We start from the raw sequence: 13,388 nt of genomic DNA on the forward strand, positions 1-13,388 counted from the left end.
AAGGATATATAATGTTGTTTAAAGACTAAAGTCAATATACAACTTTTAAGGGTGGCACATCAATCCTCCACGAACAATACTCTCTTGTAGGAAGTTTCTTGACTTATATAATGAAAAAGATCCCACTTCGAAGGAAAAGTTAGTTTCATGTTCTCATGTCCGTTTTTTTAGGGCTACATGTAACTACTTTGTGGAACCCTTATTTTTTATTTTATGCATGAAATTATTTCCCCCTATCAGTTAATATGTTAGTTTGTCGTCATGCCGAAATGAAAGTCACATAGAATCACCACTTTGGGTGAAAAGCTAGGGTGTTTGTGTTTCGGGGTCATAGAAGAGGCGCGACGCACATGAAATCATGTAAAAAAATTGTCGGAAATACCAGCTCCTTAGCATGTAGTAGGACCGAGCCAAAATGAGTATTAAAAATTATAATATATATTTCTTTATTTTATAAAGTAAAGTTTATTAAAAGAGTTATATATGAAATAATGATCACAGATATATTATATGTGCTTGAGAAACCCACACAATAAAGGATAATTGGGCTTGATAAACATATGCCTTTACAAAAAGTACAAGTAAAAAAACAATGTATGAGATTTCTATAATAAAAAGACATGCAAACAAGGTTATTTTGAAAAATAAGAAAGTGAGTTACATTAACCTTTATGGCATCATAATAAGTTTGTTATTGTTATTATATATCACTATCACATGGAACATTCACATATATTTATTTTAAAAAATATTTGGGAATTCAGTAGGGTATTCATCCGTATACAATTGGATTGAAGTAGGAGGCCCGCCCCTGTGGCTTGTCATAACTTGGGCATATAAGCTTGTTGTAAATACGAAAATACAACAATTACTTTGGCATGGGAACCTAGTAGACCCTAAATGTAGATAAGCATCCTAGACCCCTACATCTTATCCCTGATCCCGACCTAAACCCTAAACCTACACCCTAAGCCCTAGTTTAGAAGGTATACCTAGTACCAAAAAATAAAATATCTCACAACAAGTGACCGTATGCACACTATTATAGAAAAGTCTTTCGATGTTTCCCCATGTATTTTCGAGGCTATAGGGAATTGTTTGGGATTCACTTGCTTTCATTTATGCATGAAATGACAACTATCTATTACCCATCATTTCATGTGTCGTCCCATCGTAGCGACGGCCTACTAGGAATTCTTGGTGTTTGGAGATGTCTCCATGAATTTATTTTCTGGTTAGCCATCAATTATGAATCTGATCTCCGGTTGAGGCGGGCTTCGAGCAAATGGAAAACTCCCTTGGAGCTTGTTGTTCCGTCGATCTCTACTTTGTCGGACGTCGTGGTCGAGGCTGATAGATCGGACCCCTCGCGACTGAACGGAGGATGTTAGTATAGGGAACATGACAATGTCAACGACTATATGTACAAAAGCCATTCATGTAGAGGAGGAGGTTGGAACCTTCTACACCAAGTCAACATCGTAGATCTCCATGGCCATAAACCATGGATCCCATCCCTAAAACTCGCTGGGTGCATCTGTGACCCCATCGAGTCCATCTTCTAGTCCTTAAGTCTTGTCTTGTCTTCTGATCACATAGATAATAAAGTTCGAGAGAAATTCATCATGATCATGATCATGATCATCATCATCATAACCATGTCTTTGATCCAAACCTGTTGACATGGGCCCCTTGCCTAACAAATAACCAAGTATCCGACATGCGGAGCAGAATTGACTCTAGATCATGAAAACAATCCTTTGTCAAGATGTCTTGAGAAAGTGGCGGGTAAGAGAAGCACACGTTTAAAGTGACATTTGCTTCATAGAAAAAGATAGATCAACCACTTTCGAGGCGACCGACCCACAACTATTCTAATAACTTGGCCTTTTTTGTTTTGTTTTGTGAGGTTCATATGACCTTTCTAACACCAAAACGTGTAAAGTGACATGGAATCACCACTTTGATGAAAATCTAGGGATATATGACATGGGGCCCATGTAACACGGTTTTGCATCAACTCGCACAAGAAAATGTAAAAAACACTCCCGTTTTGCATGGGGTCCTAATAAAACTTTATAATGTTGTTTAAAGAGTAAAATTCAATACACATATTTTAAATGTGGTACATCCTTCACGAATAATAATATGTTGTATGAAGTTTCTAGCCTTATAGTGAAAAAGTCCCACTTCGAAGGAAAAGTCATTTTCATCCCCCTTTTGGGGGCTACATGTAACAACTCTGAGGATCCCTTGTTTTTTTTGACTTTATGCATGAAATGATTGCCCCCTATCAATTCATGTGTTGATTCGTCGTTATGCCGACACGTTGGGATTTCCTAGAAAACTCGACATGGCATATTTTCTAAATTGGTGTTGTTCTTATGTTCCATTATATGCCTAATAAATATGAAAGTCGCATAGAATCACCACTTTGGGTGAAAATATAGGGTGTTTGTGTTTCGGGGGTCGTATAAGAGGGGGCGCCACACATGAAATCATGCCAAATACAATCAGAAACCCCATCTCCATAGCATGTCGTAGGAGCGTGCACAAAATTTTGAGTATGTGTATTTAAAACTATAATATTTGTTTATTTTATAAAATAAATTTTGTGAAAAGAATTATATATGAACTAATGAACACACATATATTATATGTGCTTGAGGAAAACACACACAATGAAGGATACTTGTGCTTGGATTTACCAAAATAACAAGTAAAAGAAACACTATATGAATTTTCTATAACAAAAAGACATGCAAAAAAGGTTATTTTGGAAAATAAGAAAAGTGAGCTACATAATCCTTATGACATCATAGGAAGTTTTTTTTTATTATATATCACTCTCATACATAACATTCACATACATGTATTTTTTAAAATATTTGGGTGTTTAGATAGGTATTCATCTGAATAGAAGTAGGGTCGGGCCTGTGTGGTAATAAATTGTGTATACAAGCTTGTTGTAAATAGGAAAATACAACAATAACCTTGGCATGGAGACCTAGACCCTACATGTAGATAATTATCCTAGACCCCAACATCTTAACCCTATTCCCGACCTAAACTGACCCAACTATTCTAATATGTTGGACTCTTATTGGTGTATAGGTGTGACGTAAAGATGAGAATCAAAGAGTAAAGTCAGATGACATCACCTCCACGAAACAATACTCTCTTGTAGGAAGTTTATAGAGTTATAATGAAAAAGTCTCACTTCAAAGGAAAATTCATTTTCATGTTTTCATGCCGACGCGCTAGGATTTCCTAGAAAACTAAACTTGGCTTATGTTTCATTATAAAAATGAAAGTCACATAGGATCACCACTAAGGGTGAAAAGCTAGGGCGTTTATGTTTCGGGGTAGTAGAAGAGGGGCGGCGCACATGAAATCATGCCTAAAACCATCAGAAACACCAGCTCCTTAGCATGTAGTAGGGGCGAGCCCAAAATGAGTATTCAAAATGATAGTATATATTTTATAAATTAAATTTTAGTAAAATAATTATGTATGAACCAATGATCACGCATATATTATATGTGCTTGAGAAACCCACACAATGAAGGATACTTGTGCTTCATAAACATATGCTTTTTAAAAAGTACAAGTAAAAGAAACACTATATGAGATTTCTATAACAAAAAGACATGCAAACAAGATTATTTTGAAAAATAGCATAGTGAGCGACATAATCCTTCATGACATCGTAGGAAGTTTTTTTATTTATATCAAATCACATGGAACAATCACATGCATGTATTTTTTAAATATTTGGGTTCGGCTGAATACATTTAAATTGAAGTAGGCTCGCCCCCGTGGGGTGATAACTTGGGCATACAAGCTTCTTGTAAATAGGAAAATACAAAAAGTACTCTTCCATGGAGACTTAGACCATAAATGTAGATCAATATCCTAGACCCCTACATCATAACCCTAATCTCGTCCTAAACCCTAAACCTACGACCCCAAGCCCTAGGTTAGAATGTATACCTAGTACCAAAAAAATAAAATATCTCGCAACAAGTGACCGTAGGCACACTATTATGGAAAAGTCTTTTGACGTGTCCCGCCCGTTTTGGGCGGCAAGAGGTAATTGTTTTGGGATTCACTTGCTTTCATTTATGCATGAAATGATAGCTAGCTATTACCCATCATTTCACCTGTCACCCAATTGTAGCGACGGCGTGATAGGAACTCTGGGTGTTTGGAGATGTCTCCATGAATCTCTTTTCCGGCGAGCCGCAAATTATGAATATGATCTCCTATTGAGGTGGGCTTCTAGAAAATGCAAAGCTACCTTGGAGCTTGTTGTTCCATCGATCTCTACTTTGTCGGACGTTGTGGTCGAGGCTGACAGATCGGATCCTTCGCGACTGAGCGGAAGATATTAATATAGGGAACATGACAATGCCAATGACTATATGTACAAAAGTCATTCATTCAGAAGAGGAGGTTGGACCCTTCTACACCAAGTCGACGACGTAGATTTCCATAGCCATAAAACATGGATTACATCCCTAAACCTCGTCGGGTGCATCTATGAGCCTATCGAGTCCATCTTCTAGTCCTCAAGTCTTGTATTATCTTATGATCACACCGAGAATAAAGTTTGAGAGAAGTTCATCATTATCATCATCATGTCTTTGGTCCAAACCTGTTGACCCGAGCCCCTTTCCGAACAAATAACCAAGTATCCGACCTGCGGAGCAGAATTGACTCTGGATCATGAAAACAATCCTTCGTCAAGATGTCATGATCAGAAAGTGGCGGGTAAGAGAGGCACACAATCAACTCAAAAAGCTATGGTATGCATAAACATTCACACAAAATAAGTTTTGTATTGACTTTTACTCTTTAAACAACATCATATACCCTTATTAGGACCTCGTGCAAAAGAAGTGCTTTTTATCCTTCCTTGCGCGAGTGAAACCGTGTTATATGGGCCTCATGTCGTACACCCCTAGATTTTCATAGAAGTGGTGATTCCATGTCACTTTCTTCTTTGTTTATGTTGGAAAGGTCATAGGAACCTCACAAGACAAAAAAAAAATAGGCCAAGTTATTAGAATAGTTGGGTCGGCAGGCTCCAAGTGGGTGCAACATATCCTTCTTTTATGAAACAAACGTCACTTTAAACTTGTCTTTTGATTTTCATCTTTACACCACACACATATATACCCACATATAGGCCCTATGTCTGATGGGCCTAGTTTTTATTTAGAAGAGGTGATTTCATGTGATTGTACTCTTTGAATACCCGGACTCAAAATTTTGGGCCTGCCCCTACTACATGTTAAGGAGCTAGGGTTCCTGATGGCTTTTGGCATGATTTCATGGGTGCCACCCCTATTCTACGACCTCTAGAACAAAAACACCCTAGCTTTTCACCCAAAGTGGTGATTCTATGTGACTTTCAACTTTATTAGGCATATAATGGAACATAAGAATAACACCATTTCAGAAATATGCCAAGTCATGCTTTATAGGAAATCCTAGAGTGTCGGCATGACGATGAACCGACACATGAATTGATAGGGACAGTCATTTCATGCATAAAATAAAATAAATACAAGGAATCCGTGAAGCAGTTACATGTAGACAAAAAAGGCATGAAAACATGAAAATGTCTTCTCCTTCGAAGTGGGACTTTTTTAGTACAAGTCCTACGAGTTAGTATTGTTCGTGATGGATGTGGCACGCTTAAAAGTTTTGTATTGGCTTTTACTCTTTAAACAACATCATGTACCCTTATTAAGGCCACGTGCAAAAGAAGTGCTTTTTATCCTTCCTCTCGTGATTTCATGTGAAACCGTGTTACATGGGCCTCATGTCATACACCCCTAGATTTTCATCGAAGTGGTGATTCCATGTCACTTTCTTCATAAAAGTAATGATAACTATAACCCTCGCTGGCCTTTTATTTTTAATGCAATTATTAAAACCTAAATCTAAGGGAGATTGTGCTCTCCAGCCGCTAATTCACTTGGTCAAGCCGGAGGGAGAACCCTACTTTCGAGAAATTGGATCGGGTTCTGGCTACTGTTGAGTGGGAACAAAAGTTTCCACTTGTCTCTGTTAGGGCTCTATCTCGATCAGTGATCACACCCCTTTGCTGATTGATTATGGTCATCAGGCGCATCGTGGGAATACTGCTAGGTTTTCTTTTGAGCTCGACACTAAGCGAGATGTTTTTTATGTTACTAGCTAGCTTTACGGTTTAGTGTCTAAACTAGGACTTAAGATGTAAGTTTAGGGTTTAGGTAGGTATTAGGGTTAAGATGTAGGAGTCTAGGATACTGATCTCATTTATGGTTTAGCTCGAAATAGTCTATTTTATATTTTTCTTATTTTGTGTGAATGTTTATGTGTACCATAGCCTTTTGAGTTGATTTTTTGCCTCTCTTACCAGCCACTTTCTCAAGACATTTTTACGAAGATGCCTTTTCCTTCGAAGTAGGATTTTTTCACAATAAGACCAGAAATTTCCTACAAGATAGTATGTTTTTGTGAAGGATGTGCCATGCTTAAAGGTTATGTATTGGCTTTTAATTTTTTAAGAACATTATATACCCTTATTAGGACCCCATGCGAAAGGGGACTGTTTTACCATTCCTCTGGTAATTTCTTCTGAAACCGTGTTACATGGGCCCCATGTCGTCTATCTCTAGATTTTCAACCAAATGTTGATTCCATGTTTACTCTTTATCTATGATAGACAAGTCATATAAACCTCACAAAAAAGCCCAAGTCATTAGAAGAACTAGTTCGGCGACCTAAAAGTGGGTGCAAGATTTTTTTTTTGTGAAGCAAAGGTCACTTTAAACGTGTGTCCTTGATTTTCATCTTTACACCAAACCTATATACCCACATATAGGGCCAATGTTCGGTGGGTCCCGCGACATCCACCCCTAGTTTTTCTTGAAAAGAGTTGATTTCATGTGACTTTGCTCTTTTAATTTTCATCTCTGCACCACACATACACACCAACAAAGAGGCCAACATATTACAAGAGTTAATTGGGTCGGTAGGAGGCCAACTTCTCACGATTTTATCATATATGGCTAACTAGCCGTCGAGATGGCGGCAACTTTGGCGGCGTCATCCAACAACAATGTCACACTTCTCGTCGAGGTGAGAAGTAGGATATCGACACCGCCATATAGTTGCCCTCATTAGCTGTCAAGGTAGCGGCCCCCGAGGGTGCGAGACGACGCGGGTGATGGCCGTTCGATGGACTTCCGCCGGTTCGGGTTTTCGACACGAAGCGAGCTCGATGAATTATGAGGTACCATGCACGATGGTCCGACGCCGGGCATGCATGTCATCACCTTGATGTACCGAGGCGCGACTCGGATGCTAGCTGGTGTCGATGAGCCGTGCGTACTGCACCGGCGGGGGTGACAAGACTCCCATTGGACCTCGGCCTGCTTAATTATCCCTCTTTATCGCCGAGCGTGGCGGTGACAATGGGACACGTGCAGCGGATTAAATAAACAACCACGGGTAGCTAGGTTAATCGTCGTTTTGAATGGCTTGGTGAGAGAGAGAGGGAATGTACGAAAGGTGGCTCATGGTCGTACATGAAGCTAAAGCTAAACAGAAGCAGTACCTTTTGGATGGTTTGTAGTACTGCCTAATTTAGGGACGCATATTAATCCAAAATCATATTATATAACAAGGCAAGTTAATTAATGTGACGTTTCGTTTTGGGAGGAAAATAAATGTGTCAAAGAGAAAAGGAAAATGAAAATCACGCAAAAGACGCCCTCACCCAACGCCTTTGAAATCCCCCTTCCTCTCTCCCTCGATCGCCGCCGCACCGGCACCTCGCCGGCGTCACCCATCTCCCCCTGCCCCGGAACTCCTCCCCTCCGCTATCCCCACCTCCCTCCGACTCTGTTCCGGCCGATCCGGAGGCCCACGCACAGGATCGACCGACGCCGCCCAAGACTCGCCGACGGGAGGAACGGCGGCGCAGAGACCAAGGCTACGCGGCTCCGTCGAGCTGGCCGGACCGGGTCTGCAGCGTAGGTCGAACGCCGGCGACGTGCCTCCGGCCACCAGGACGTGCTCCGGCGGCGAGGGGACGTTGGAGGAGGTCGCGCGGTTGTTGGGTGCTCTCCGCCTGGCCGCCGATTCCGTCGCCAGCTCCGGGCCCTTCTCTACATCGCCCTCGTACGCGACGAGCTCGCGTCCACCGCCCAGCTTTGCCCTGCAGGTGAGGAACCCTGTTTCCTCACTTCTGGTTCCTGGTTCGGTGCGCTGTGGATCTGCCAAAGCTGGGATTTGTATTCAGAATTTGCACTCCTGTGTGTGCTAACAAGTTCAGATTTTTAGGTGTCTATTTCCGTATGAGAAGCTAGATCACGCCATACGTTTTAGTTTAGGCTTGCTCTAAAACATTGACTCGTGGTGTGCAGCAGGAATTAGCTTGTCCGAGCTGTCAGGATGCATGTATACACGATGCTATTACTGCCCATTTACTCTTGATTGCATAATAACAAAATAAATTCGAAATGCTACTTGTTTATATGAATCTGCTTAATCAATACTTGAGATCAATTTCCGCTGTTTGCTATTTCATTCCAATTGGGAAAGTGTAGTGCTATATTAATGCACGAATCTGTTCAGAATTGTTCAACAGCCGTAGTATTCTTGCCCCAGGATTGTAACTTCTCTTTATTTGTTCACTTTAGGATCTGAATTTACCTGTTATTTGTTTCCATACCTGCAATGGCCACCATGGGCACTTTGATATTAGAGAACAGTTGCTGCAAGCCGGGGAAGGCAGTAGTGTTATTGCGCTTTAGTTATAGGTGTAGTGGTTTATTATTCTATTTTAGATAAAAACTTACCCATCATATACACAATCGGCAGGTTCCTTGACGGGAGCTGCAGCTCGCAGGGGTCTAGGCTCGCAATGATGCCCATCGCCTGCAAGTACGAGGAGATCTAGGTGCCCGAGGTATGAACGCCAAAGCCTTGCATATTCTCGTATCATTGATATACTGTGTTTTTTCCATAGTAGCTTAATTGTACTCGCTTCTTTTCTAATATGCGATCTTCTTCTAATATGTTAGGTGCATAAGAGCATGTGGTGTGACTGTTGTTGGGCAGGCCGTGGTGGTGGTGTTATCTCGGTTTCGGCCACAATTTCTTCCGGTGATTCCTTGAGTTGATGTCCAGTGTCCGGCCATTAAGTCATTGAATTAATTATACGTGGTACTTCTCTGGTTCTGGTTTGTGCTGCTGGTGATGTTGTTTATATGGTCTTAATTTGTATTTGCCACTGATGTCTCATTTGAATAACGGTCCTGTTGCTGTCTTCCTAGTGCTTGTACGGATATTCATAAATCTAGCACTACTTTCTTTATCAAGTATTGCTCTAGTGGTTGTAATTTAATTGCAACTATCTTGATTCATTATCAACAATACTGTACCTCTCAAGCATATGCGTCCAAGAGCCTTCAAAACCTTTAAGCCATTCATTATCAACAATATTGTAAGCAGATTATGTGGTGTGCTATTTGTGAATGTGCTATAATATAGCGAAAACCGACGGAAAGGATTGGCAATGTGTTAAGCAAGCATCTAGCTCACGTGATGCAGTCCACATGTAGAGTAGTGTCTTTTTACTCAACCATGAAGCTTATGATCTGGAGGAGTTTTGTTTCTTCTCCTTCTGCCAATTGCAACTAGTAGTAGTATGTATTGCTTGATATATTCTTTATGGGATATATTCAATCATGGTAGTATTTGTGTGATTTTGATGTGCAATTTCTGTTAACTAGCAAGAAGAGATTCTTATTCTGTAGATTCTCAGGTGCTGCCATTTTACAGTTGACATTCTCTTCTTCTTTTGCCGAACTAAGATTCAATGACAGCAGACATTAAATTACTTGTAGTGTGCCACTAGTAGTAATTTGTCAATGTTGCCAGGATTAGATTTGTTGGTGTTGCTCAGCAGAGCAAAGCTAGTTTATGTGCTTGTTTAGATAAACTAGTTCTTATCTTGACACCTGTGCTAATTCTGGTTATAGGATAGATAAGAACAGAGTGTGCTGAACTAACCCTCAATTGTTTTTCTTCAAGGGCTAGGAGGACTAAACGACAGATAAGATGGAACCAGCAGACACAGTACTTAAGCTGGAGTACCTAGGGACAACTGAGACATGTATCAGTTCTTCTTTGCTTATAAGCATTAGGTGCGCAATGGTAAGCTTCCTGTAGCTTCTGAAAGACTATTTGAATCTCTGAGACATGTAGAATAACGTCTTCTTACTCAAGCTTGACAGTTTATGATCTGGAGGAGTAATGTTTCTTCTCCTTCTGCCAGGTGCAACTTGTAATAGTATGGATTGCTTGATATATTGTTTATGTTGATATGTTCAGTCATGGTAGTGTTTGTGTGATTTTTGGTGCGCAATTTTCTGTTAACTAGCAAGAAGAGATTCTTATCTTGTAGATTACTGGGTGCTGCCAACTTACAGTTGAAGTTCTCTCTTTTTTTTGGCCAAACTAAGATTCAATGACATAAGCCATTAAATTACTTGTCGCCTGCCACTAGTATTAATTTGGTAATGGTTGTCAGGTTCAAATTTGGTGGTGTTGCTCATCGTAACAAAGCTAGCTCATGTGGTTTGTGATTGAGAGCAGATCTTGTTTTGATAAACTAGTTCTTATCTTGACCTCTGTGCTAACTCTGGTGTGCTGTACTAACCCTGAATTGTTTTTCTTCAAGGGCTAGGAGAACTGAATGACAGACAAGATGGAACCAGTAGGGACAGTACTTAAGCTGGAGTACCCGGGGATAACTGAGACATGTATCAGTTCTATTTTGCTTGTAAGCATCAGCTGCAAAATGGTAAGCTTCCTCTAGCTTCAGGAAGACGATTTGAATGTCTGGGACCTGTTTAATGTGCATGAAAATCTTTGTTTGGTGCAGCTGTCATCTTAACCCTGGAATGCGTGTTTAATTTTGGTCGTGACTAGATCCTTGTTTCTGCTAGTTTTACTAGCTGTATATATTGCATCACGGTCCTTGTTATTCACATGAAACAATCTGTAGTGCGCATAGTACTCGTTTCCGGCACGATATTTCTGGCTATTTTGCGAACTTGCATCTCAGTGCCTCAAGGTGCCAGTAGGTACCCACGTGCCGATTCATTCTAGCAGAATGTGATGCTCATTTGGTGTTTTTTTTTTTATATCAATTGCACTTTTATCTTGAAGAGCCATCATACCTGTTATACATCCTTTGCATGCTTTTGTTTGTGTTGTACATTTTGAATTAGATCTAGTGAAGCCCTAATCGAGCTAAGCATAGTGGCAGATTCCACTTGTGTAGGTACTACTTTTGATATTGCTATTGTGTCATGTTCATTTGATTTTCCCAAATGTGGTGAATAGAGTTATGCTTCATCTATTCTTTGTGGATTCATTCCTTTGATTGTTTGTAGCTGCTGCAGGCAGCTGATGGAGGACTTACGGCTAGCAGCTTGGCATGGTCTTGGTCACCGGCACCAGTACCCTGCTGCTCCAGGAACTCACCAGCAGAGGACGGACGTGGTAAGCTGAGGACGAGGTGTGGTGTTCCTCGAACTCACCAGCATAGGCCGGACGAGCTGGCTGGTCTGCAGCATGGTGCACACTTTTGTTGTTGCTGCTGTATGTTGAGAACCTATGCTGGCTCGATCTGTGAGCAGATGATGAGTCGAGTGGTGGTGGTGGTGTTATTATTATTATTTTGCTGTTATTATTATTATTTTGCTGTTGAGCGGAGAAACTAAAAGAGTCGTGGCTGCTGTGCCGACCGCGAGCGGCATCACGTTTCGATCGCCCGGTCTCCACTCTCCAGCTGGCTGTTTCGATTCGGTCGCCCGCCCCCGGCTGACGCGGAGCTTTTTTTTCCCGAGCCGAAAGAGTCCGCGCGCGACTCGAGTCAACGTTCCGCGGATATCCGCGCGAAAGAAAGCGACCCATCAAAAACTAGGTGTGCGTGCGCGTCGTTTCACCGGTTCTGTACGTGCAGCTATCTGGAGAAGTGGGCCAGCAGGGGGAATGGCTTGGATGCGAAAATCCAGGGCGCGCCGACTTGCGCTGTTTCTGCCCAGAAAGAACTAGGCAACTAGTCTCAGCTGCTGCGCCTCTGCCTGTACTAGTAGGCTAGCTGGTAGCTGGTATCTCGTTATCTCTTCCCGATTTTTTCTGCCGATGTGTGCGTCTGCGTCACTGCACCGATCAACAATGTCTGTTTCACTACACAGCGACATGGCGGCCGAAGATAGCCAGGCACCAGCAGCATGTGCGGCGCGGAGCAATCGCGAAGGCGTGATGTGCCGATCGAAGACGATGCCAGGCGGGAGATGGATCACGAGCCGTTTTGGTGGCCTCCTTCGCTCACACAAACTTGCTTGTCATTCTGCCAAGATAGCATGCATCATTCATTGGTGAGGCTGCCATCACCATGGATGGTCCCGTGGAGACGACGCAGCCGCCATTCGCACAGCTTGCAAGCGAGGACGACGGGTAACGGAATGGTTCGAGATATGTGTGGACATTTTCGTTGCCAACAACATGAATGCACCGTCGTGAGCAGTACCGTGCTGCAGGATTGAGAGCAAGGTCGTAACAAGTGTCCATCTTATAAGATGTTGACATTCCGACTTTTGGGCGTATGTGGATATATGGATGATCTTGATAAGAACAAAGTTCGCTCGGTTCATATTTGAGACATGTACACTTTTGATACCACAACTTATGCAGTTTAGTACCACAACTTGCAAAACGAGCACCATTGGTACCACAACTTGGAGCAAATAGGTCCACAACTAAGGAGCCGACATGTGGCATTGTACATTTTGCAAAAACACCCACCTATATTTTCTCTTGCATGTATCATCTTGAAACATAAGGAAAGAAAAAAATGCTCTGTGACGTCCCCCCAGGGCGATCCCACGTCGCCGCCTAAAACAGATCTTGAGCGGCCCAGTCTCCGACGTTGCTGCCGGCGTTGGCCGCGTTGGCCGCGGTGGCGGCATCCCCTGGTGAGTAAGGCACTGGGGGAAGGTGGTGCGGTGACTCCTTGGCAGGGGTGGCTAGGGCAACGTCGACGGAGCGGGTCGTTGGCGGTGGTCGGGGCGGCGAACTCGGCCAGGCGGCGGTGTTGCTTCTGACTTGGATCATGTTGATGCAGGCGATGGTGACAACACCTAGGAGGAACTGTTGTGGTGCAGTTTGGCTATCATCCATGGTTGTTCCAGAGGTCAAAATCGCGAAATTTCGAGTTTGGGATCGGGAAGAAGAAGCAGATTCGCGACCCAATCCGGCCCCCGGGCCGGCCGACCGGATGCGGGACCGGCCGGGCCGGTGCCGCCCGGCCAAAC

The 13,388-nt window shown here is 42.4% G+C and overlaps 1 long non-coding RNA gene across 1 annotated transcript; it reads left to right on the plus strand.

Annotated features, from left to right (window-relative positions):
• Window positions 1-7,769: 7,769 nt before the first annotated feature.
• On the plus strand, window positions 7,770-11,749 carry LOC124675596. Its single transcript, XR_006993345.1, has 6 exons — window positions 7,770-8,221; window positions 8,881-8,968; window positions 9,084-9,165; window positions 10,096-10,218; window positions 10,745-10,867; window positions 11,463-11,749. It is a non-coding gene; the product is annotated as an uncharacterized LOC124675596 (long non-coding RNA).
• The last annotated feature ends 1,639 nt before the right edge of the window (window positions 11,750-13,388 follow it).

The sequence above is a fragment of the Lolium rigidum genome, chromosome 7, assembly GCF_022539505.1.
Source record: "Lolium rigidum isolate FL_2022 chromosome 7, APGP_CSIRO_Lrig_0.1, whole genome shotgun sequence".
In the NCBI taxonomy this organism is placed as follows: Eukaryota; Viridiplantae; Streptophyta; class Magnoliopsida; order Poales; family Poaceae; genus Lolium; species Lolium rigidum.